The following is a 24,755-nucleotide window of genomic DNA, read 5'->3' as shown; positions in this document are numbered from 1 at the left end:
CAGCATCAATGGATGTGCTGCTAACGAGTCTGATCAAAGGAAATCTGCTTCCTGAAGCTCATATTTGGATAATTTCTCAACCAAAAGGATTTGATAAGATTCCTTCTAAATATATCAACAAAACTGTTCTCTGTCAAGGTAAGAATATTTGTCTTAATCAATTACACTTAATTGTTTGATTTTGTACACAAAATAATAATTTTGTTGACTTTATTTAAGAGTTGTATGATTTTGCATCATTTTATAACTTGACATCATTTTTGAGTGTTTCAAATATGAAGTTAATGTTATTCCTGTTATTCATATATCACATTTTTTCAATGATAGAAGATGCCAAGGAAGAAAAATACCTGAAGAAAGTAATTCTTGGGGAGGTGGGTCGACATGAAAGTGACCCACAACGCTCTGAGATAGTGACGTTGGAAAGTGGGGAAAAGAACCTAATCAAGCCCAACGATTTGTTTACCAACAATGATTCTCTGCTTTCCAAATTTCCTTATATGTCCAAAAATGTGCGAACTCTACTGATGAAAGGAGTCCCTGAAATCGGAAAAACATTCCAAACAAAAATGTTCATGATCGACTGGGCAAAAGGAAACTCCAACAAAGACATAAAGGCTTTAGTGACCCTTGATTTCACTGAGTTGAATACAAAGAAGGATGAAGTAAAAAGCATGGAATCTCTGCTGGATGATTTCTTCAACAAAAAAAATTTTGTTTACAAAGATGACAAGAAAAAGATATGTTTCATTCTTGATGGCCTGGAAGAATGTGAACTTCCTCTTGACTTTGTAAACAACAAAAAACTTAAAGAGTTGAAGGAAGCAGCATCAATGGATGGTCTGCTAACGAATCTGATCAAAGGAAATCTACTTCCTGAAGCTCATATTTGGATAATTTCTCAACCAAAAGGAGTTGAAAAGATTCCTTCTAAATATATCAACAGAACTGTTCTCTGTCAAGGTAAGAATATCTGTCTAAATCAATTACACTTAATTTAGCTTCTATGCATTTTTGTTTACTTTATTCAAGGCTTAAGTGATTTTACATCATTGTATAACTTTGCTTTGTCTGATTAGAAACCTCTGAGCAACAGAAGAAGTTAGAATCATGTCTGAAAACTAGATTTCTGAAAGAAATCACTGACGAAAAAGATGAAATCAGTCATCCAAACCAGAAAACAACAGAACATGTCATCAGAAGAGAAAATGGCTCTGAAGAAGGGGAAAGTAAACAGAACAAGATCACAAAAGTGAAATCCACTTCTGAGATCTTCAAAGATGTGAAAGAAGAGAAAACTAGAACAGTGCTGACCATTGGAGAAGCTGATATAGGAAAATCTTTTCACATGAAAAAATTTATTAAAGAATGGGCTAAAAAGGGTAAAAATACCTGGTCATTTTTCACCTGGATCAGAAGACCATTTTCTAGCCAGGCAAAACCTGCAGAACTTTTGTTTCCACTTGACCTCTCAAAACTCAACTTGATAAAAAATAAAAATATCAGTTTGTCTGAACTTCTTCATCACTTCTTTGAGGAAACCAAAAATATCATCATCTCTGACTATTCCCAGTTAAATATTGTATTTATTTTGGATGGACTCAATGCATATCAAGGTTGTTTAGACTTTGAAAACAATGAAAACTTGACTGATGTCAGAGAACCAACCTCAGTCGACTTGTTGCTAACAAACCTTATCAGAGGAAACCTGCTGCCAGAGGCCCAGATCTGGATAACCTCTCAGCCTCCAGCTGCTAAGAAAATCCCTGATGGCTTTATTGACAGACTGACAGAAATACGAGGTAAGATCTGTAAATACAAATTTCTTATTATATTGAACTTAAATGTCTTTTCTGACATATTAGTAAAAACTACATCAAATTATATTAACATTTATAAACTAATTAGCCATGTTACTTTTCAAACTGAGTTTCAAGGGTGAATCTTTTCCATTCCAGAGATCTATGAATGTAAAATAAATCTCAATGAAATTACTGTGTATTGATTAGGTTTCAGGATGTAAAAGAAACTGCTACTTAAGTTTCATTTATTTAAAATAAAGCAAATTGATAAAAAACGACAGACACAAAAAACATGTATAAAACACAATTTCCACTCTACAATTTCCAGATTATTGTTTCTATAATCTGTCTATTTCTATGACAGATTATAGAAACAATAATTAAAACTATGTTCACAAAATAGGAAAATCAGATTAAAAAATATAATTCTGAAAGAAATCTATGTACTCCACAAAAAGCCATGGCTATCAATTGTTTTTTTTTCTCAGCTTAATTTGTTTTATGATCTTGTGACAATACTATTGTTTTCCACTGCTCATCAAGTCCATCCAAAGATGGATTCATTAATTAGTAAACAGGTCATTGCTGGGCGATATCTGCGTATTTCTTCTTTTAAGTTTTTTTTTTGATTTAATATGGTGGCCCTGAAGTGCAAACCACTTCAACAAATCATTCAAGAAATCACTAAACACAACTACAAATTGAAAGGCCACAACATATTCATTCACAAATACTCATGAATAATTTTGTATCACAAAGGTAAATAAGTAATTTTCAACGCCTATCTCTAAGCTAGGCTGACTGAGTTGGACCAACAACTTTAAATTGGTGTTTCTTAAAGGTTGGAAGCTGAAAGGCAGCGCTGTTACTTCATGCAGAAATCGACGTTGCTTTACTAGTCTAATATTATGACACACTTCTCCTACATTTATATTGAGTTACAATCCATCTCCAGATGTTTATTGGTCCACACATCACGCATGCACACTTTGCATATCAGGTACTCAGTCGTTCTTGGTGCATTCACTAACAATCTGCAACATAAAATGTGCAAGCACTGCTTTATGCAACTCATATTTTTAATTCAACCCATGACAGCAAGAACTTTGACAAAAATCTATGATCCCAAATAGATTTTGAGTGATCTGCAGCAACATCTGTAGTTTTAAGTTTACATCTGCAGTTTGGTTGGATTTTTAGCATTAACACAACATAAAAACCCTATAAACAGAAAACTGCACGTTTAGTTTTTGCAACATATTCGTTTGTCACACAGAAACAGGCCAATGTTTGCGATTAGTAGTCTTTTCTTGTGTGTGTTTTATTCTTTGTCAAAAGAATATATAAAATTATTTCAAAAGTATCTAATCTATGTCGTTTTGTTTACCTACATTTTATTTTTTTCAGAGAAGCCTGATATCACAAGTCAAAGAAAACTCAAAAGTGAACTAAAAGATCAATTCACCAGTGTGTCTGAAGGCATTGATAGACAGACGACCTCAGCTCTTCTCAACGAGGTCTTCACTGACCTCTACATCACAGAAGGAGAGCGTGCTCAGAATGAAGCCATGCAGGTTCAGGATGCAAAGTTCAAAACCACAGTTGAAGAAACATCTATTAAATACTGTGACATCTTTAAACCTGCCAATAATAATCAAAACATTAAGACTGTCCTTACGGTTGGAGTGGCAGGCGTAGGAAAAACATGTGCCTCAATGAAATACATACTTGACTGGGCAGAGAGCAAAGCAACAGAAAACTTTTATTTCATTTTTCCACTTCCATTCCGAGAGTTAAATCTGAGAGCAGATAAAGAACAAAGTTTACAAGATCTGATTCATCAGTTCTTCCCAGCAATGAGGACGTCTGAAATAACTGACTATGACAAATACAACATTCTGATTGTTCTGGATGGTTTTGATGAATGTCGTCTTGATCTTAAGTTCAGTGAAACAAATAAATTGAGTGATGTCACAACACCAACCTCAATAAATGGTCTGCTGTCAAAGCTTATCCTGGGAAATTTGCTCCCTAAAGCTCAAATCTGGATCACCTCCCGACCTGCAGCATCCAACAACATTCCTCCAGAAAACGTTGATCGAATGACAGAAGTGAGAGGATTTAATGATGAGCAAAAGGAAAAGTATTTCATGAAGCGATTCAGTGATGAGAATGTGGCTAAAAAGGTCTTGTCATATGTGAAGAAATCAAGAACTCTTTACATAATGTGTCACATCCCTGTTTTCTGTTTTATCACATCAAAGGTTTTGGAGGACTTTGTTGAAAGAAATCAAGATGATAAAATGCCAAAAACTCTGACTGACATGTACACACATTTCCTTTTGCTCCAGCGCAGACAGACAAAAGTAAAATATAATACAGATCAGTCAACCTCTGAAACCTCTGGAACGGAGACATTCTGTGATAAAACTAATGATGAAACAATCCTATCTTTGGGAAAACTTGCTTTCAAAGGCCTAGAGGAGAAAAACCTTCTCTTTACTGAAGAAGACTTGACCAGTTGTGGGACTGATGTAACCAAAGCTGCTGTTTTCTCTGGGTTGTTCACTCAGATCAAACGAGAAAACAATGGACTGTACCCTCAGAAGCTGTTTTGCTTCATACATAAAAGCATTCAAGAGTACATGGCAGCTCTCCATGTCTTCTACTCATTTAATAACAAAGGAGAAAATGTGTTTGTAGGATCCAGCTCAGCAGCCTCAGAGTTTTATAAGAAAGCAGTGGAGAAGGCTTTTGAGAGTGAACATGGGGACTGGGACATGTTCCTTCGGTTCCTATTGGGTCTCTCTCTGGAATCTAATCAGGATCTACTTCAGGATCTGATGGATAAGACTGAAAAACACAAAGTCACTAGTAAGGAAACAGCAGAGTACATCAAAACGAAGATCAGAGAGAACAACAGTGACACAGAGAAAAACCTTAATCTTTTCTACTGTCTTAATGAGCTGAATGATGACAGCCTTGTTAAAGAAATCAAAAATTATCTCAATTCAGAAGAAAAACCTTTTGAAACTTTCACTGCTTCTCAGTGGTCAGGTTTAACCTTTGTGCTGCTGACATCAGATGAAAACCTTGAAGTGTTTGATCTTAAGAAATACCTGAAATCAGAGAAAGTCCTTCTGGGAATGATGCCAGTGGTCAAAGTCTCAAACACTACTTTGTAAGTATTTTTATAAAAACTGTTAAATGCCCCTTTATTGAGCTATCACTTGTCATATTTATTCAGTGTTTAAGGATTTTGATGCAAAAACAGTTCATAACTATTCCAGTATCTGCTTTAAAAATCTCTCATCAGGAAACAAAACACACAAATGTTGCACTGCTTATTTGAAAACTAATTCACAAATATACAAAAGTTCAAGGCCATACACTATTTTAGCAGGTCCCTTTTTTTTTTATAGTTCTGTTCTCTTGTGGTAACAGTAATGCATCACAACTAGAGCTCTAAACTAGCAGGCACTTTTTCATTAGGGGCAGCAACGCTATTACAGTTAAGGTCAAATAGCGACAAAAGCTAAATGTAAGCATGAGATGCTGTTCAATAGAATGACTACTTGAAGCCACAACAACAGATACTCATCCTGACTTTGGTAAAGAATTGAAAGCTACCTGGTTATCAGTCAAATTGATGTTTGACAATTTGTCATTTACTCTGAAAAAATTTCCACTCTGAAATAACAATAATCACAATAATCCATTTGGTTTGTCTCATATAAAAAGTGTTATTACCTTTTACTTTTAAGAATATCATAAATTAATACCTTCATACAATTTCCATACTTCCATCAGTTTGAACTTGGACGAAACAAACTAACTCAATCATAATCTTCACCTCTTCAATAAGAGAAAGCTGTAAAATATTATTGTAAAAATACTCTTTAAGTTGCTTCCATGTACTGTACCTCACTACTTCAGAATATTACTTTATGTTACTTTCTTCATTGTGAACAAACAATGTTCACAATGTTTGTGAACATTGTTTGTATAACATGAGAGCCCAAACGCTCATGTTATACATGAGAGTTTGGGCTTTTGCCTTTGTCTAGTTTGACAACACAGACATGATAACTTGTCTTTTACTGTTTTAAAACAAGACTCAAACTTTGTTCCTTTACTGTGATCCTTTGTGATTTTAGAAGAAAATCACACATGGTTTGTCTAATTAACTTGATTGTTTTCATGGATCTTTTTACAGACTGAGTTGGTGTGAGCTCTCTGAAGAATCTTGCAAAGGTCTGACATCATCAGTGCTAACCAATCCATCCTCAAATCTCACATTGTTGGACCTGAGTCATAATGATTTGCTTGATGCTGGAGTGAAGCGACTTGCTGATGGATTGAAACATGTGAACTGTAAACTAGAGACTCTCAAGTAGGTTTTTCAATATATCAACCAGTGTTATAGTTAGCTACTATTTTGAGCTTCTAGATTTTTTTGTCCCAAGATTTAAGGTTATTCTATGTGTTCACAATTCTTGTTTGTGTAAAGTGTCAATATAATACAACGGTCCTATAAAAATAGTACTGAGAAGGATAAAACTAAAGCTGAGAGATGAGCTGCCCATGTATAAATTAAATAATTTGAAAGTCTTTCCTTAAGGGTGATGGTGGCTCAACCTACCGGTTCCTATTCTGGAACCAGTAGGGTTCCAGTTTGAACACCATTGTGTTGTGGTTAAGATAAATAATTGCTATTCTTTGTTGTATCACTGTAAATTTTTGCTGAGCTCTATTTCTAATCCAAAATTGTGTCTTTGTGCAGGCTGGCAGGATGTCGGGTGACAGAGAACAGCTGCATTTCTCTGGCTGAAGCTATTGAGTCCAGTAGAAACTCCTCACTTAAACTCTTGGACCTGAGTTACAATCATCCTGGAGACAATGGGATGAGGGCTCTCAATGCAACAGTTGAGGATCCAAACAAGAAACTTGAGACAGTGAAGTGAGTAAATAAATCAGACATTATTTAGTACTGCAACTTGTAGAAAAATAACTTAATCTAATGATGCACCATGTCTGAGTAGAGCCTTTTAACAGCAATCGGGTATTTATGAGGGATCTCACTGAAACTTGTCTTGCTAGGCTTGGCTAAATATGTAAATAAATGTTATAGTCCAAGAGCTGGTGAATTAAACTTAATACACACACTGTGTTGTAAATAACATAATAATAAGCATTCATAACTGGGAAAAAATAGGAATGAAATATTACTTTCTGATTTTTTTTCGAAAATAAAATGAATTTTTCTTGTCTTACTGTGCACAGCTTTGCCTATGAAGGAAAACATCGACTAAAACCTGGTTGGAGTAAATGTAAGCTGTTTTTTTTCCCCCTCAACACTTTTACATTTTTGTATTACAAGATGAATCAAGTTTATCTGAAAGTGAAAGTTAGAACTTCATCATCCGAAGGGTATTTAGCAGGCAATAATGGGCATACTAAAAATAGCATATGACTTCATATATAAGGAAATCACAAAATACTGGGAGTGGAGGAGTTCAAGTATCTCGGGATCTTGTTCACGAATGGGGGAAGAAGGGAGCGGGAGATCGACAGGCGGATCGGCGCAGCGTCTGCCATCAAGCGGGCGCTGTACCGGTCCGTCGTGGTGAAGAGAGAGCTGAGTCAAAAAGCGAAGCTCTCAATTTACCGGTCGATCTACGTTCCCACCCTCATCTATGGTCATGAGCTTTGGGTCATGACCAAAAGAACGAGATCGCGGATACAAGCGGCCGAAATGGGTTTTCTCCGTAGGGTGTCTGGGTTCTCCCTTAGAGATAGGGTGAGAAGCTCAGTCATCCGGGAGGGACTCAGAGTAGAGCCGCTGCTCCTTCACATCGAGAGGAGCCAGTTGAGGTGGCTCGGGCATCTGGTCAGGATGCCTTCTGGACGCCTCCCTGGTGAGGTGTTCTGGGCACGTCCCACTGGGAGGAGGCCTCGGGGACGACCCAGGACACGCTGGAGGGACTATGTCTCTCAGCTGGCCTGGGAACGCCTCGGGATTCCCCTGGAAGAGCTGGAAGAAGTGGCTGGGGAGAGGGAAGTCTGGGCCTCCCTTCTGAAGCTGCTACCCCCGCGACCCGACCCCGGATAAGCGGAAGAAAATGGATGGATGGATGGATGGAAAATACTTAATGATTCATAATTCTCTAAATTTACCAGATTTAATGTTTAAATTTATGGTTTCATTATGGTAAAAACAGTTCACATTCTGAAACTGTCATTGTTTAAATTCTCACAAAGCTTACTTTATTTTCTTCTTGAACACTTTCAGATGGTGCAGATCTTATGTTTGATAAGAACTCAGCAAGCAGACGGCTTGTTCTGGTTGAAAACAACAAAAAAGCGAAAACTGATGATGATGTCAAGAAGCAGCGAAATACAAGTGATGAAAGGTTCAAGAGGACCCAGGTATTTTGTGATAAAGGCCTGAACCAACTTTGTTACTGGGAAGTGGAATGGAAAGGTGTGGTGGGAATTGCTGTGGCATATAAAGATGTGGGTAGAAGCTGGAACCGTGATGGTGGTCTGGGATGCAATGACAAGTCCTGGAGTCTGCTCTGCTCCAAGACTGGATACAAAGCCATGCATAAAAACAAAAAAAAAGAAATCAAAGTCCCTACATGCAACAAAATAGGTGTGTTTCTTGACTGGGAAGGAGGAACTCTAAGTTACTACAGTGTATCATCAGAGAAGCGGAGCTTAATTCATACTTTCAAATCAAAATTCACAGCAGAGCTATTTCCAGCCTTCTGGTTTGCGAAAGGTTCTGTGACTTTGTGTGACCTGTAGATTTATGAGTGCACAAGTTAGAAAGACTGTAAGCACTTAGAGCGATATGAAAAGGTGTGTGGCCCCTTCCTGATTTAATTTTTTTGCATATTTGTTACACTTCAGGGTTTCAGAACATTAAAAAAATACATATCAGTCAAAGACAACACAATTAGATGCAAAATGGAGTTTTAAATGCATGTTTATTATTTGGACCCAGTGAGGTCATCTTTTTGCAATATATTTGTAATGAAAAGTTTTCATCACTTCATATTCAAGGTATTCCTCAAAATACATGTTATTGATATCATGCAATTCAAATTTTTAATTTAATTCTTTTACGCATTTTAAGAAATATCATGTTTTATGTTTTATCCGCCTATGTATTTTATATTTCAAATACAAGCCTGTTATTTAAACTATTTGATGAAATCCAGAATATTTTTATTATATTTTGTATTCTGTATTGAAAACAAATTTGCTGATTGATAAAACTGACATTTAACTTTTTCCTTTCCTTAAGAAAACATGCATTTAAAAAAGAATTCTAAGACGTTTAATATATTTTATTTAACTTGTTCAGAGATCAAAAAAATATTTTTACTATCTTTTTGTATGAAGTAATTTAAAATATTTGAAAATACAAACGTGCTATGTATAGTTAGTAAATAGCAATTTTCTACAAGGCACTGTGTGTTTGTGTTTGTGTATTTTGGAACAATAACATTTTCCAGGCACTGGATACCTCAAATATATAACTGTCTAAATGAAAACATTTTCTAATCATGGAAAACTGGAAAGTTGAATAGTTGGATCCAGATATTGGTAATATGATTTGTTTGATCTTTGTTCAAGGAGGAACAGAAAAACACTGAAAACATTTTGTTTTATACAACATAAATCCTTTACTATGTGTTTGATCTAAAAAATGTTGGATTTGGTAATAAATCAATACATTTTCTTTTTAATGTTGCATTATGGAGCTACGGGTACACGTTAACAAAAATAGTCTTTTTTTGTGTGGAACATTCTGATATTACATATTTTTTTGTGTGCATTGTTCTTATATTGTTTGTACTGTCTGGGATTCCAGTCAAGTTTCTGTAATGCATCTGCTGTGCCAGCAGGGGGTAACTATATTGAGATTGACCATGTCACAATTCAAAGGAAGAAGAGCCTAAGTTTGGATCAAGCTGCACGATTCTTTCATAGCTGAAGAATTTTACAGGCATCAATGTTCATAATCTGTTAAAAATGTGTTAATAATGTGTCATTTTTTGTGCATTTGATAGTTAATGGAATTGTTTTACACAAAGCATTGAGAGTTGGATTTATTTGCCAAAATGAACTGTGCTTTTAAAATAAATATATTTTGTTAAAACAGATCCAGGATTTTTGTTGTCTTTAAACATACCAGTCACTTATATTTGAGTTGGTAACAAAAACAATTACAAAATCTGTATCACAAAACACATAAAGATTTAAAATCTTAAAAGAGAACATTGCGTAATCTAATTGTCTTTATGCTCACAAATGGATGTGTTTGGTGTAGTCTGATTAGTCCCTGCAGCATATATGCAGTTGTTGTACTATAAATGTACAAGAATTTGTGTTCTTTTCTTAAAGTTTGGATTGATTCTTTCTCTTTATATCCATTTTTCTTGAAGAGTATCATTGCACCAACGTGCATTGATCTATGTATTTTCTGTATTGCCAACAAATAGCCCCACACCGATGTGACAATAATGTGATATTTAATTTCATTTTATTGTGAAATACTGAATGACATCTAGTCAGAAGGTATTTAAGTTTCTCAGCAGCTGCTATGTCAGACTTGAAACTGGGTCTATGCTGAATTTTCCCTTCAGTCTCCAGCCATGGGAAACCTCACTGTGACAACAGACTCCCTGCAGAGCGAACCAAATCATAGATTGCCCTTCTAACTATAGCAAATGTTTGCATTTAAATGTGAAATGCTATGTGTGTAGCATCCACACACGAAAGCATTAGTCTGGCTCAGATCACTTCCCACATACTTTGCAGCTACCATCCAAGTATCGACTTCAGGTTCAAAAAGGAACCCAGAGGAGAATGAATTTGGACCTATTAGGCAACTGTGACGTTTAATCTTCATTGAATGCACGACCTCTGAGTGTTTGTGTGTTTCTGCGCTTGACTGATTGCCTCTTTGGTGAAAAGATTTGTCACTCAGCAGGGGAGAGCATGGTTAAAACACACTGACACACCAAATTAAGGCAAGTTCAGTTGTGATGGCAAGAAAAATTAAAAAAATGGGACAAAGAGTGTGTGCTGCAGGTTATAGTTAGCATGTACTTAACGGAAGAGTGTTTGTGTTGTTGATATGATGAGAAAGGTTGAATGTCTGAATTGAAAATGAAAGGGTGTGAGAACACATCACAATGCGTTTGTTGGTGTGCATGTGAATGTGCCTAAGTGTGGTTTCTAATGTTGAGTGACAGTATTATATTGTGGAGTGACAAGATTAAACACACAACAAAAACCTTTAACAGCCAAGGGTCTGTGTGTCTGAGTTAAAGCCTAAATTGTTCAAGAAAAGATAATAACTCAATACCTAGCAATATCTTGCTAATGTTTCAAACAAGATGTAGGGAATGAGCACTTCAATGTTTGTATAGATAGACAAGTGTAAATACAGTAGGTGAAGAAATACTGAAAGGTCAAAAATCCAAATACATTTCTAATATTTAGGACTTCTTGGTTAAACGTTTGTTTGTTTTGTGGTTTGATTTGTAATTGTTGACAATTTTTTGTCCCCCTGCGTTAGTTTAGATTAAATCGGTAGTTTTGTTTTTCCTCTTTGTTAGCTCTATTTTCTTTTTTCTTGTACTTTGCTCTGTGAAACTCACTAACCTTAGATTTTCCAGTGACTTGCATTACAAGTATATTCCTCTGTTTACTACAGTGTATTTTGCTTTCTGTTTGTTTGTTTTTACATTTTTCTCTTTGGTTTAAGTGGCACAAGATTAATTTTTTTTCCAAATAGTTTTCATGACAAGTCTTTGTTGTTCCTTTTGATAGTTAATTTATAAAAACTGCACATTTGTTTCTGTGTGTGAATTCATATTTTACTCTTTGTGTTTGGTGGAGGAATCATATGAAGCTAAGTCAAAAGGATAGCAATCTCCACTGAAGTGAATTACTGAAGAAAACATGCTGCTGGAGACATGAAAGAATCACAGGGAGCAAAACCAAGAGACAACTGGAAATGACTGGCTTTGCAAGAGGCTTAAACAGGGAGGATAACTCCAGTTTGGAGAGGAAAGGCAGAAAAGAGAGGCCTAAATGTTGGGGAGGCAAAGAATCAGGTAAGTCTAATCAACAGAACACTGTGGCAGAGTATTGCCTTGAGCCAGGGGTGTCAAACTCCAGTCCTCGAGGGCCGCTGTCCTGCAACTTTTAGATGTGCTTCTGCTGCACCACACCTGAATAGAATAATTAGGTCATTAGCAAGGCTCTGGAGAACTTATCTACACAAGGAGGAGGTAATTAAACCATTTCATTCCAGCGTTTTATACCTGTGGCACATCTAAAAACTGCAGGACAGCGGCTCTTGAGGACTGGAGTTTGAAACCTGTGCCTTGAGCTAAAGAAGCAGGAAAAAAAGATGTTTTTTACTGATTAACAATAAACCCCAGCTTTCATTTGAAAGCTTAGAGTTTAATCTTCAATATTAGAGATCTCTTTAAATGATGTTATGTCATTGAATGTGGAAATGTGTAATGGATTATTGTGTAATCCTATATTTGTCTCTTTAACCACAGAAAGCAGCTTCTTAAGGGCAGAACCTGTATTACTGCTGGACTGATATCAGATCAGAAAACGTCAGACATGGATTCAAAGTAAGAAAGAGAAATTAAATATCTGCTTTGACTGGTTTGGGGCTTTTCATGTTAAACTGAAACATGAAAGTGAAAAGAGTATTTTAAAAACTTTAAAAACAGTAAACTTCTGAATATAGAAATATTTGGAGCTATAAGGAAGAATAACCTATGAGACAAACTAGAATTTGTAGCTAGAATAATGATGAGTGTGTTGAGAAAAATATCCGATCCAGAAACAGATCTTCATAGTTCTGACATTTGCATGCTGTTACATGCAGTGGTGGCTGCATGCAGGATTCCAAACCCCATTTCGGTTGGTACTGAGCTCCTGCAGGTTAAGCAGGCCCAGCTGGTTTCACTCTGCGTCTTGATTAGCAGAGTATAAGGCTAGCTAACACACGCACTTAACCCAACACAAATAAGGAAAACTCTGTAGATTAAGGACTAAAATCAAGAGTATTAAAATACAGTATATGCATGAATCCAAACTATAACGAACATCTTAAAATGGTTTAATCTTTAATCCATAGATGTGTAAGTAGTTCAAAATGCCATTTTTTTTCTTGCTGTATCTTTTTAACAAAAAAAAAGTTATTTCATAGTCCAGCTATTCCTCAAAACAAATCACCAACATTAGTTCCTCAAGTCTTCATAAATGGGTCAAAAATGACCTGATTAATCTCCTACATAATTTTATTGGTACATTCTGATCAACTGTGACTGAAAGCAACATATATTTTATAGACCACACAGACTGCAAACAATTAATCAACTTAAAATTAATGGTTTATTAGATTAATAAGTTTGAATCTATTAGCTAATAAGACCTTCTTTTGGTGTTGTAGTGAAAAACATTTCGTATAAGATCCAAACAGCATCATCAATTATAATGAATACAAACAGAAAAAATATTTGGCTTTTAATGCACAAAGAAGGAAGTGACAACATCTACAAGGTGAGGTCACATGACTACCAAGTTGTAGTGTTATTTCAGGCAGCATGCGAATGTGCATTAGTCAGGTGAGCTCACCTGTGGCTGCCTCCTCTGAAGGAGGACACGGCTCGTGCTTTGGTTATACAAAACAATTTTTAAAAGGATCCTGAGCAACACCAGTAGCCCTAGCAACAAGAATATCCTCCAAATGGGATATTCTGATAGAGGTTCCCTCTTCACCTTCCTTTTTCAAGTAACAAAAGCTGGACTTCTTATTGAATAAAATTTGCAGCTACATCCTGCTTCCATGAAGGTGGTTGCCGAAAAAACAACTTCAAAGGGTCTTCATGGCATGCGTTGCATTTGCTCTCTTCCAGTCTGGCTCTGTTATTGCCAAACTGGATTCTTACAGGAGCTTCACCAGTTTTAGGGAAGAATTAACATTGAAATGCTGTTTTTTGAATTGTACAAAATTTGATGTTCACAAAACACGGCGATATGCACACATAGACGTTTGTAAGTCCAGTGAAAAACATGCACAAAGAATTGTACTTTATTGTGTATAGAAACCATGACTTATTCATTCATCCATATTATTTATTCATTGATATTATTTTCAGAAAGTCTGTGGATCAAAGATCGTCTTCATCTGAACCAACCAGCGTCTCAATGAGAAGTGACTGTTCCAGGGACCTTGATGTAAAATTCACTCACAGCGATCGGAAAAAATGGGATCTTGGCTGCATATGAGGCTGAACTGATTGAAGCGGAGACGGATTCAGAACTCTACATTATAGACAAAAACAACAAACATGAAGAAAAACTGGTGAAAACCTACAACGATATATTCACTGGCCTAAAGAAAAAGACAGTGCGAACATTTCTGACGAAGGGTGTTGCTGGCATTGGCAAAACATTTCAAGCAAAGTTGTTCATGTTTGACTGGGCAAAAAGAAAGCCCAACAAGGACGTTGACGTCATTGTCCCGCTTCAGTTCAGTGAGCTGAAAACACAAAAAGAAGCTCTGAGCTTGGACAGTTTGGTCAAAGGTTTTTTCCGTGATGAGGCAAAGCCAGGAGTCAGTATCTATGAAAAGAAAAAAGTAGCTTTTGTCCTTGATGGATTGGAAAACTATGACCTTCCTCTAGACTTTGACAACAACTTTGAGCTCACAGACATAAAGACAGCAGCATCGATGGATGTGATCCTAACAAACCTCATCAAGGGAAACCTGCTTCCCAATGCTCTTCTGTGGATCATCTCTCAGCCCTCAGGAGTTGACAAGATTCCTGGTGAATATATTGAGCAAGTTACAGAATGTCGAGGTAAGAGAGCAATGTTAAAACAAATGAAGCACCTCGCCTACTTTCTGTTGGAAATGATTTCTGCATCAGTTCCTGGTAACAAGAAGGAATGGATATTTCATGTAATTCCACATCATATCCTCTGCCTTTTAATATTTTGTACTCTAAATGCAACCGAACTTGGGGTTTAAATAACTTTAAAAAAAAGAAAAACAAACATCAGTTGTTTAGGTAAACATTGCTCACTTGCTAGAAGTTTTGTTAGTTACCCACTCACTAGTATAATAATATGAAGTTAAAAATAATTCAGTCTAATTTAATTTAAATGTTTATGTAAAGGGAACTGCTGACATTTAACAGTCAGCAGATACATTAAATGGTAATAGCATGGAAATAGATATCCAAAATTTAATAGTTTTAATATCAAAACCGTCTCTAGAAAGTTGCCTTATCATACATTGTTTACCAAAAACATCTGACTGCCCAGAAGATAAACAAAATAAATTAATAAATATGCTCTTTCATATCATTTATTACAACTACATAATTATTCCATTTTTAAATAGTTGCTACTAACAAGCTAATCTTTGTTTTTCCAATTTAGAAAGCCTCATGAGGCGAGAGAACCTCGTTTCAAGTCTGAAGAAAAGATTCATCCAGGAATACCCTGATGGAGGTGAAGATGAAGTCAATCATCCAAACCAGAAAACCACAGAACATATCATGAGAGACATCCCTGTTGATGATATGAATGATGACGCAACCAGTGAAAACACAGCATCAAAATCACTGATAAAACTAAGTGCTCCCTCTGACGTCTTCAAAAACAGAGGAGAACAGAAAATCCGAACTGTGCTGACCGTAGGAAAACCTGACATTGGAAAATCCTTCCATGTGCAGAAATTTGTTACAAGTTGGGCAAAAAATGAAACTCGGCACTCCATCTTCACCTGGGATGAAGATCAAGTAAGACCTTTACAGGGTAAAGCTGAAGACAATTTGGAAGTTATATTTCCACTTGACTTGTCGAAACTTGACCTAATTAAAGGGAAAACCATCAGTTTTCTGGAACTTCTCAGTTATTTCTTTGTGGAAATCAAAGAATTTGTTGTCTCCAACTACATGCGGTTCGAATTTGTATTTGTCTTGGATGGACTGAATGCATGCCAACATCTTCTCCATTTTGACAACAATGAGAAGGTGACTGATGTTAGAGAGCAGACCTCAGTGGATGTGATAATAACAAACCTCATTAAAGGAAACCTGCTTCCCACGACTCGAATCTGGATAACTTCCAGACCCTCAGCTGCTGAGCAGCTCCCTGGTGAGCATGTCGACAGAAAGACAGAAATTCGAGGTGAGATGGTTTGGTTTATTTTTACTAAGATCTGTCGTTGATAAAAAGCAGATTTTGCAAGATGTGAGGTAGTTTGGTTCAAAGTTTCTGTTGTTGTTAGGCAGAGAAATGATCCAATGATTGGATGATGTGCTAACTGTGCTAAAAAGACACTGTGTGGCCTGAATAACTAAGACCAAATCAAAACTGGTAACAATATCAAGTCTAGAATCACAATATGTGTCAATTTTTTTTATTCTTATTTTTTGCCTCTTTGTTTGAGGCAAAACAAAAATTGTTTTGAGGACAAAATATTCAACCATTATATACCACTCTGTTTGCCTATATTGTCAATGTTTCTTTAAAAATTACAGTAATATCAAATACATAGCATCAAACTATAAACAATAACAGATTATTTTAATAGTAACCTAATGCTTGTCAATCGTTTTGAGAGGTAACATGTTATTTAACCAAAGAAGTACAATAAGTGAGTAGATAAATGTTGGTGGATAAGTAGGATAGAACTGGGATTGTTCACTATTTTAATAAACAACAAAAAAGGTCTTCATGAAATGTAAGAGTTAAAAAAAGACATTGTTAATTATCCAGATTCATCTTAATAAGTCTATGGACTACCTTTATTTCTGTCAAATTTCTCAACTTGAACCTCATGTTACATATTATGTGTCTATCAATTCTTCCCCCAAAATTTTAGACCCTGATTTTTAAATGAAATACAAAATTTACACATTAGATCAATGAGCAATTGCCCACTTCTTCTTTTGTCAAATCTCTCGACAAAAAAATCACTGACTGCAGCACTGACTAGCTGTAGTCTGTGCCTTTTTTTCAATGCTAGTCTATGTATGTTTGCATGCATAGATTATCCTTCTCATGAAATATTTTTTGGTTTAACTTAATCTGCTAAACCTAATTTGCCCTCTCATTTGCTGTAAACTATAACCATTGAAATGTGTCATCATCCTGTGAAGAATTAATCAATTTTATAACAAAGGACTTAATAAGCATGTCTGAATATATTTTCACAATTTAAAACAATAATTCATGTTCAAATTTATTATTATTTCTTTATTTGCAGAGAAGCCTGATTTTGCTAGCCAACGGAAACTGAAAGCCCAGTTTCAGATACGTAGGTAAAATGAAGGAACATTTTACCTACGTTTCTGAAGGGATCGATCAGCAGAAACCTCGGCTCTACTTAAAGATATCTACACAAACCTTTACATTATAGAAAGAGACAGAGGAGAAGTGAATGCTCAGCATGAGTGCAGACAGATTCAAGATGCAAAGTTTAAACAGGAGCAAGAAGAAACACTCATCAGGTATTGTGACATCTTCAAACCATCACCGCTTAACACAGACATTAAAACTGTAATAACTATTGGAATGGCTGGCATCGGGAAAACGTTCGCATCAATGAAGTACATCCTGGACTGGGCGGAGGGCGCGGCCTCCGAAAACATTTTTTTTACTTTTCCACTTCCTTTCCGAGAGCTGAATCCTAGAAAAGAGGAAGAACACAGTTTTGAGGGTCTGATTCATCAGCTCTTTCCAGCCATGAAGACCTCTGAAATAACTGACTATGACAAGTACAAGATTCTGATTGTCTTGGACGGTCTCGATGAATGTCGCCTTGATCTGGAATTCAACGAAAGTCATCATATGTAATAATATAGTAATAATCATAATAAACTGGCCAGAGAATTATATAGGAGTAAGAAATGCAAGGAGAGTTTAATTTTCAGTCCAGCAACCTGACATCTACAGCTGCACCACAATTTTAGCTTTATTGTTTTGTTTACAGACCTTCATATGCTTTCAACAATCTTCCTGACTTATCTTGATCTTATCTGATGTTTTGTTCACTTTGATTTTCAATGACTGATAATTACATTTTTTTATTTTTGTCAGATGCTACAGATCTAAAACTTGATGGAAAAACAGCAGGCAGACGGCTTCTTTTTTCTGAAAACAACAAAGAAGCATAAACTATACTTGTAGAGGCGTGAAAAACAAGTTATTAATAAATAAAAACAATAAGTAAGATAATAGGCACCCCAACATCATTTTTCATTTTGTTTCTTTAATTTCTCGTTGTAATAAGTTCCTTAGTGTTATTTCAGTTAGTCCGTGCAATTCCACATACAACCGCTATGGGCGCTGAAGCGCTGGTTGCGTAGAGAAGATTTAGTACAGAAGAAGAATAAATCTTCCGGTGAAAAGTGAGGGAAGTTCAACATGTGTGCCTCGTCTTTCTCATACCGCAGGTCAGTATAAATATGGTTTTATGTACATATATTAGTACTCTTTAAGAGTCGAAAAGGTTCTTAAGTCGAATTTTAACTAATGAGTCACGTAGTTCGTTTTGTGATTGTTATTGTGTACAAAAACGGGACTTGTTCTGAAGGCCAATTTGAGCTAATGCTAGCGGACTTCTACAAGTCCCAGGTACTTTGTGAGGAGAGCCTAAAATGCATCTCCTACTGGGAAGTGGAATGGACAGGCAAGGTTGGCATTGCAGTGGCGTATAAAACTGTGGGTAGAGAAAGGGACAGCACTGGTGGTCTGGGCTGCAATGACTGGTCCTGGAGTTTGCTATGTTCCAAGACTGAATGCATTGCCTTACATGGGACGGATTGACTCAATGTTACGATTAAACCGTGCCAAAAAATAGCAGTATTGCTTGACTGGAAGGTTGGTACGCTGAGTTATTTTAATGTGTCTTCTGGAGGGCTGAGTCTGATTCACACCTTCTATGCAAAATTCACAAAGGAGATTTTTGCAGGTTTCTGGTTTCAGAAAGGCTCTGTAACTGTGTGAAATATAATAAAATAAATAAATAATAAATAAATGCAAACCTTTTAGTTTTAGCTGTTGTTTTAGTAGCTTATGGTAATGTATGCTGTACTTTCCTTACATTAAGAGCACATGTTTTCTATGTTGTATTTTTACTTTATGTTACTTTACTATTTAAAGAAATAATTTGGGATATTTGTTACAACTTATTAATGATAAAGAAGGAGATGCTTTCAACCACACAACTAACTCCAAATGCAATGTATATCGAGAAAAACAAACTAAATAAAAATAAGAAAGATGCAGTATTTTTGTACTTAGGAAACTGAATAGGCTTTTGCTCAACATTAAATCTAATCTAAATGTATTAAACAAAAATATAATACTTTGGGAAATATTGAAGTTAAAAAACTGGATATAAGCTTCAGCATAAAAGTAAAACTAAAACATGCAGGGTCACATCTCATAAAATGAGAGTTTGAGATTTTGATGTAAATTTAAACATACAGCCTGATATGGCTGTGTTGGTATTCTTTACATTGTTTTTGATTTTGATTTTTGATTTTTTTTTAAAGTATGAATACTAAAAGTAAAATACTTTTAAAGAATGTGCTTACATATTAATTGTTTACTTTTTTTTTCCATATTTACATTTTACTCCAGAATTATGAGAGACTTTCAAGTCCAAGGTTTTAATTTTATTATTGATGTTCCATTTTTATTGGAACAAAAAATAAAATTAAATTAAATGTATTATTTTGTCTCCTGAAACTGTGCAGTCTCTATATGTTTCTGGAAGACATAGGAAACAAAGACCCACTATGCACATGTGGTATCATTACTGTATTAGCTAGATATTACACATTTAGGTATTAAAGAAATAGAACAGAGTTTATTGATCATCCTTTATTTGGCACTGAAAAAGAACATTAAGACAATGCAAAGTAGAAAATAATGTAGATTTTTGACACAAGGGTAGTTCAGAATAACACACTTTTACATTAATTTAACATGAACTAAAAGGTATTACATACTTAGGAGAGATTATAGAAGACATGACCTGTAAGAAGTTTGTTATTGAAGTTTTGAGCTTAACTGTGGTTTATAGGCTTACAAACATCACTGACTCTGATACTAACAGATTTATGATTTATGACAGGAAATGTTCCTGGATTTTGATATCAAGGCCAAAGTTCTTACTTGTACAGCTCTAATGCTGGTAAATATTAACTTTTCTATTTTGCAGACGTTTTGCAACTTTTTGAACCGACTTTGAACATCAATCAGAAGACTTTCATACAGTTCAGATGTTTTCCTTTTTCGTAGAGATTGCTACTTTTCAGGCATCTATGACTGTGTTTTTGCAAGAAGAAAAAGAAAAATATTGAAGCAAGATGTCAAGTATGAAGTAACAGATAAAGATAAAATAGAAACCTACTGAAAAGTGAGGAGATCCAACACAAAATGTCTGAGGAACAGGATGGGATCTTATCAGGTGGGAGGTAAGTGAAGTTTTTTTGTTTTAAGTCTTTACTGAAAAAGGTCCTCAAAAGAAAAAGGTAATAATGATAAGCTGATCATTATTATTATGGATTTTCAAAAATAACATCTTAAAACTTAAAGACTGTTTAGTTGAAAAACTAATTAGCGAAGCAATTCCATTCTCTGTGTCTGCATACTTTGTTTCCATGTGTAGCAATTTGTCTAAAAGTTGTTTTAAATTAAACATAATTTTAGCAAGATTAATGTGGCATGTTTGGAAAAAACCCCACAAATTCTATGGTTTGTTTGTAGACACTGTGACATTAGTTAAAAAAGAAATTACTAAATTATTTTGTCACTTTATCTAAATTGGCCTTCTTGTGAACTTTTGCAGAAACAAATTGACAGAATAAAAAATATATAGCAACACAGAATAACGTTACAGAATAAGAGGAGATTTTTTATTTAATTCTGTCCAATTTTCTGTTTTAGAAAGGAAAATCTTTAATCCTGAACCTTATTTTCCCAGCTGTTTTTGTTTTGTTGTTGGTTTTATTAAACACTGCGAAATTTACTTATTGCAGTAATTTTCAGACTGAGGATGAATTAACCCAAACACTCACTGACCACCTAATTTGAAAATATCCCGACAATAACACAAGATGTTAATATATACAACCTGGAACAAAATTATTAGTCTCTTAATGTACTTATTGTTGTTTTCTTTGTTTATCCTAATGATAAATCTGATGCTGTTTAGAAAATGAGAACGGCCACAACAAGCCATGAACAAGTTGACATTTGAGTTGTTTACAGATTCTGAAAGAGTGGATACCAAGTTTTCCAATGATGTCAAACACATGGAAATAAAAAATATGTTGTCCTTTACCACCAAGTGTTGTGTGCATTAATAACATTTAGGTCTCTTTGTAATTTAGAAGCACAATAAAAGAAAAACAGACCTGAATTGATTTGGCACAAAGCAAAAATAATTTTTTGCACGATTAAATATAAAAACTATCCATTCTATCATTCATTTATCTGTTGTAATTAATTACTTTAATTCAATATTTTTTAATGAAATAAAAACAACAATAGCATTTCACAGTGAGAAAAGAATTATATTTGCTAGAGCTTGTCATATAAAAACGTTTTTCTCTTTGTCTTCTAGCTTACCTCAGCTCCAAACTTCGAACTCTTCTACAGTGAGTTTGGAAAGTGACAGATCCAAGGATGGACCTTTAAACTTTCACAGTGAAGATCAAAGGTAAGACACTTTGGTAATATTTCATGTACTTTCTTAGTAAAACACAATAAATAGCAACACAATGTACAATAGTTATGGTGATATAGTGAATTCTGCTCAAAACATAGTTCATAACATTTGAGACTTTTGAAAATTATTTTAATCCAAAGAGCATTATGTTCATTGTAAAATAATCAAAAATAAAAAAGATAACAGAACATAATTTAAATAAAAATCAAGTTGATAGCTTCAATTCAAAAGGTATGTCCTGTTCTTTATGAGTTTGTATGAACACTTTAAATAAAGCAGAAAAACATGCATCAAACAAGTTGCACTGGAAAATAATCAGAATCACAATCTGGTTTATTGGCCAAGTTTGTAAAATACACAAAGAGTTTGACTCTGGACAGCATTGTCTCTCAAGCAGTAGGAGGAAAAAACATATCCCTCCTTTACATCATTTACAACCATTTACAAAAACTAAAAAAATGATATAAAATATAGATAAATGCAAAAAATGTACAGCTTACAAGACACAACAATGCATTTAAGGTTAATAAAATAAGTGGCACAAATTGGTATTAATTAATTCAATAAATATGTACAGGTCAGGCTTTTAAGAGAGTCATGGTGTGTTAGAAGAAAATAAATTCAGCAGTTCATTCAGTGATGAATTTTCCAAACTGCTTCTTGTTCCTTGAGGTGAACAAGGCCAATACTGATGGATGATGTTTGTTGCAGTCTGCACTTTTTCTGCTTTGAGATAAACTGACTGGTCAAGGCCTTTTCTTTGAAGACATAATTATTTCTTAATTTAATTTAAATTTATCTTCTTGGTAAGTTTTACAGAAACAAATTGACAGATTAAAGAATATATAGTAACACAGAATAACGTTACTGAATAATAGGAGTTTTTTAATTCTGTCCAATTTGCTAATTTTGAAAGGAAAATCTTTAATCCTGAACCTTATTTTCTCAGCTGTTTTTGTTGTTGGTTTTATTAAACACTGCCCAATTTACTTATGGCAGTAATTTTCAGACTGAGGACGACTTAACCCAAACACTCACTGACCACCTAATTTGAAAATATCCCGACAATAACACAAGATGTTAATATATACAACCTGGAACAAAAATATTAGTCTCTTAATGTCCTTATTGTTGTTTTCTTTGTTTATCCTAATGATAAATCTGATGCTGTTTAGAAAATGAGAACGGCCACAACAAGCCATGAACAAGTTGACATTTGAGTTGTTTACAGATTCTGAAAGAGTGGATACCAAGTTTTCCTATGATGTCAAACACATGGAAATAAAAAAGACGTTGTTCTTTACTACCAAGTGTTGTGTGCATTAATTACATTTAGGTCTCTTTGTAATTTAGAAGCACAATAAAAGAAAAACAGACCTGAATTGATTTGGCACAAAGCAAAAATCCTTTTCTGCACGATTAAATATAAAAACTATCCATTCTATCATTAATTTATCTGTTGTAATTAATTACTTTAATTCAATATTTTTTAATGAAATAAAAACAACAATAGCATTCCACAGTGAGAAAAGAATTATATTTGCTAGAGCTTGTCATATAAAAACGTTTTTCTCTTTGTCTTCTAGCTTACCTCGGCTCCAAACTTCGAACTCTTCTACAGTGAGTTTGGAAAGTGACAGATCCAAGGATGGACCTTTAAACTTTCACAGTGAAGATCAAAGGTAAGACACTTTGGTAATATTTCATGTATTTTCTTAGTAAAACACAATAAAAAGCAATACAATGTACAATAGATATAGTGACATAGTGAATTCTGCTCAAAACATAGTTCATAGCTTTTGAGACTTTTGAAAATTATTTTAATCCAAAGAGCTTTATGTTCATTGTAAAATAATCAAAAATAGAAAAGATAACAGAACATAATTTAAATAAAAATCAAGTAGATAGCTTCAATTCAACAGGTATGTCCTGTTCTTTATGAGTTTGTATGAACACTTTAAATAAAGCAGAAAAACATGCATCAAACAAGATGCACTGGAAATAAATCAGAATCACAATCTGGTTTATTGGCCAAGTTTGTAAAATACACAAGGAGTTTGACTCTGGACAGCATTGTCTCTCAAGCAGTAGGAGGGAAAAAAAGTAGAAAAATCATTTACAAAAACTAAAAAAATGATATAAAATATAGATAAATTTTGTGAATGCAAAAAATGTACAGCTTACAAGACACAACAGTGCATTTAAGGTTAATACCATAAGTGGAACAAATTGGTATTAATGAATTCAATAAACATGTACAGGTCAGGTTTTTAAGAGAGTGATGGTGTGTTAGAAGAAAATAAATTCAGCAGCTCATTCAATGATGAATTTTCCAGACTGCTTCTTGTTCCTTGAGTTTAGGCCTGTCACGATAGCAAATTTTGGTCAACGATTAATTGTCTCAAAAATTATTGCGATAAACAATAATATTGTTTGAAGACCTTTTAGCACTGATTTAATGGAAATGACGTAATAATGCATGCGATTTCCTGCCAAAGATAGATACACTTTATTTTCAAAATAATATTTAACACTGGAATAGGGGTTGAACGACTACATATTTTTTAAGGTCGACTACATCATGATATTAGTCGATTCGATGTCGACTAGTCGCGGTGACGTCATAGTGACGTAAGCGCAAAAACCCTTCACAGCTACTTGGAGGCTTTATTAGCTATTTTCACGGCAAATATTGACCCCCACACACACACACACACACCACACACTCTCCCCTTCTCCTGCTTTTACTAAGTCTATTATGGAGATTCTTTGTGAGCAGCGGGGAAAAGTTTGTTGCACAAAGTCGGGTCTGACTTTTTTTTCTAAACACCGGCTGATGCTGATGATCTCTGGATAGTTACTATAGGAGTCAAATTATCACACTGACTACATGGTGCTTTTGGAACATCACAAGCCAAACTTGTTATGAACGGATCCCGTTTGGTTACAGCTGAATTCAACGAAACCACCTGCTTCTCCTCCGCCCGATGCGCGGCAGGAAGCTCTGCTGACTCAGCAGATTGAACGATTTAAGATATTTTCTAGTCAACGTCAACATGATAAAAGTCGAGTCGATGTCGAGTTTCCACACTGTTGACGAATTTCTACCTGTTTGACAAGATGCGGGCTTGTCCTCGATCTGTTTTGAA

At 34.9% G+C, this 24,755-nt stretch overlaps 1 protein-coding gene and 1 long non-coding RNA gene across 2 annotated transcripts in view; both read left to right on the top strand.

Annotated features, from left to right (window-relative positions):
• The window catches only part of LOC116725038 (uncharacterized), a 142,210-nt gene that overhangs the window by 96,330 nt on the left and 21,125 nt on the right, over positions 1–24,755 (top strand). The window lies entirely within an intron of this gene.
• LOC116725082 (uncharacterized) lies at positions 18,259–23,305 on the top strand. Its single transcript, XR_004340314.1, has 3 exons — positions 18,259–18,319; positions 20,095–20,350; positions 23,193–23,305. It is a non-coding gene; the product is annotated as an uncharacterized LOC116725082 (long non-coding RNA).

Source organism: Xiphophorus hellerii, chromosome 1 (genome assembly GCF_003331165.1).
Source record: "Xiphophorus hellerii strain 12219 chromosome 1, Xiphophorus_hellerii-4.1, whole genome shotgun sequence".
In the NCBI taxonomy this organism is placed as follows: Eukaryota; Metazoa; Chordata; class Actinopteri; order Cyprinodontiformes; family Poeciliidae; genus Xiphophorus; species Xiphophorus hellerii.
The sequence above is the reverse complement of the archived record's forward strand: the minus strand, read 5'-3'. Positions and strand labels throughout refer to the sequence as shown.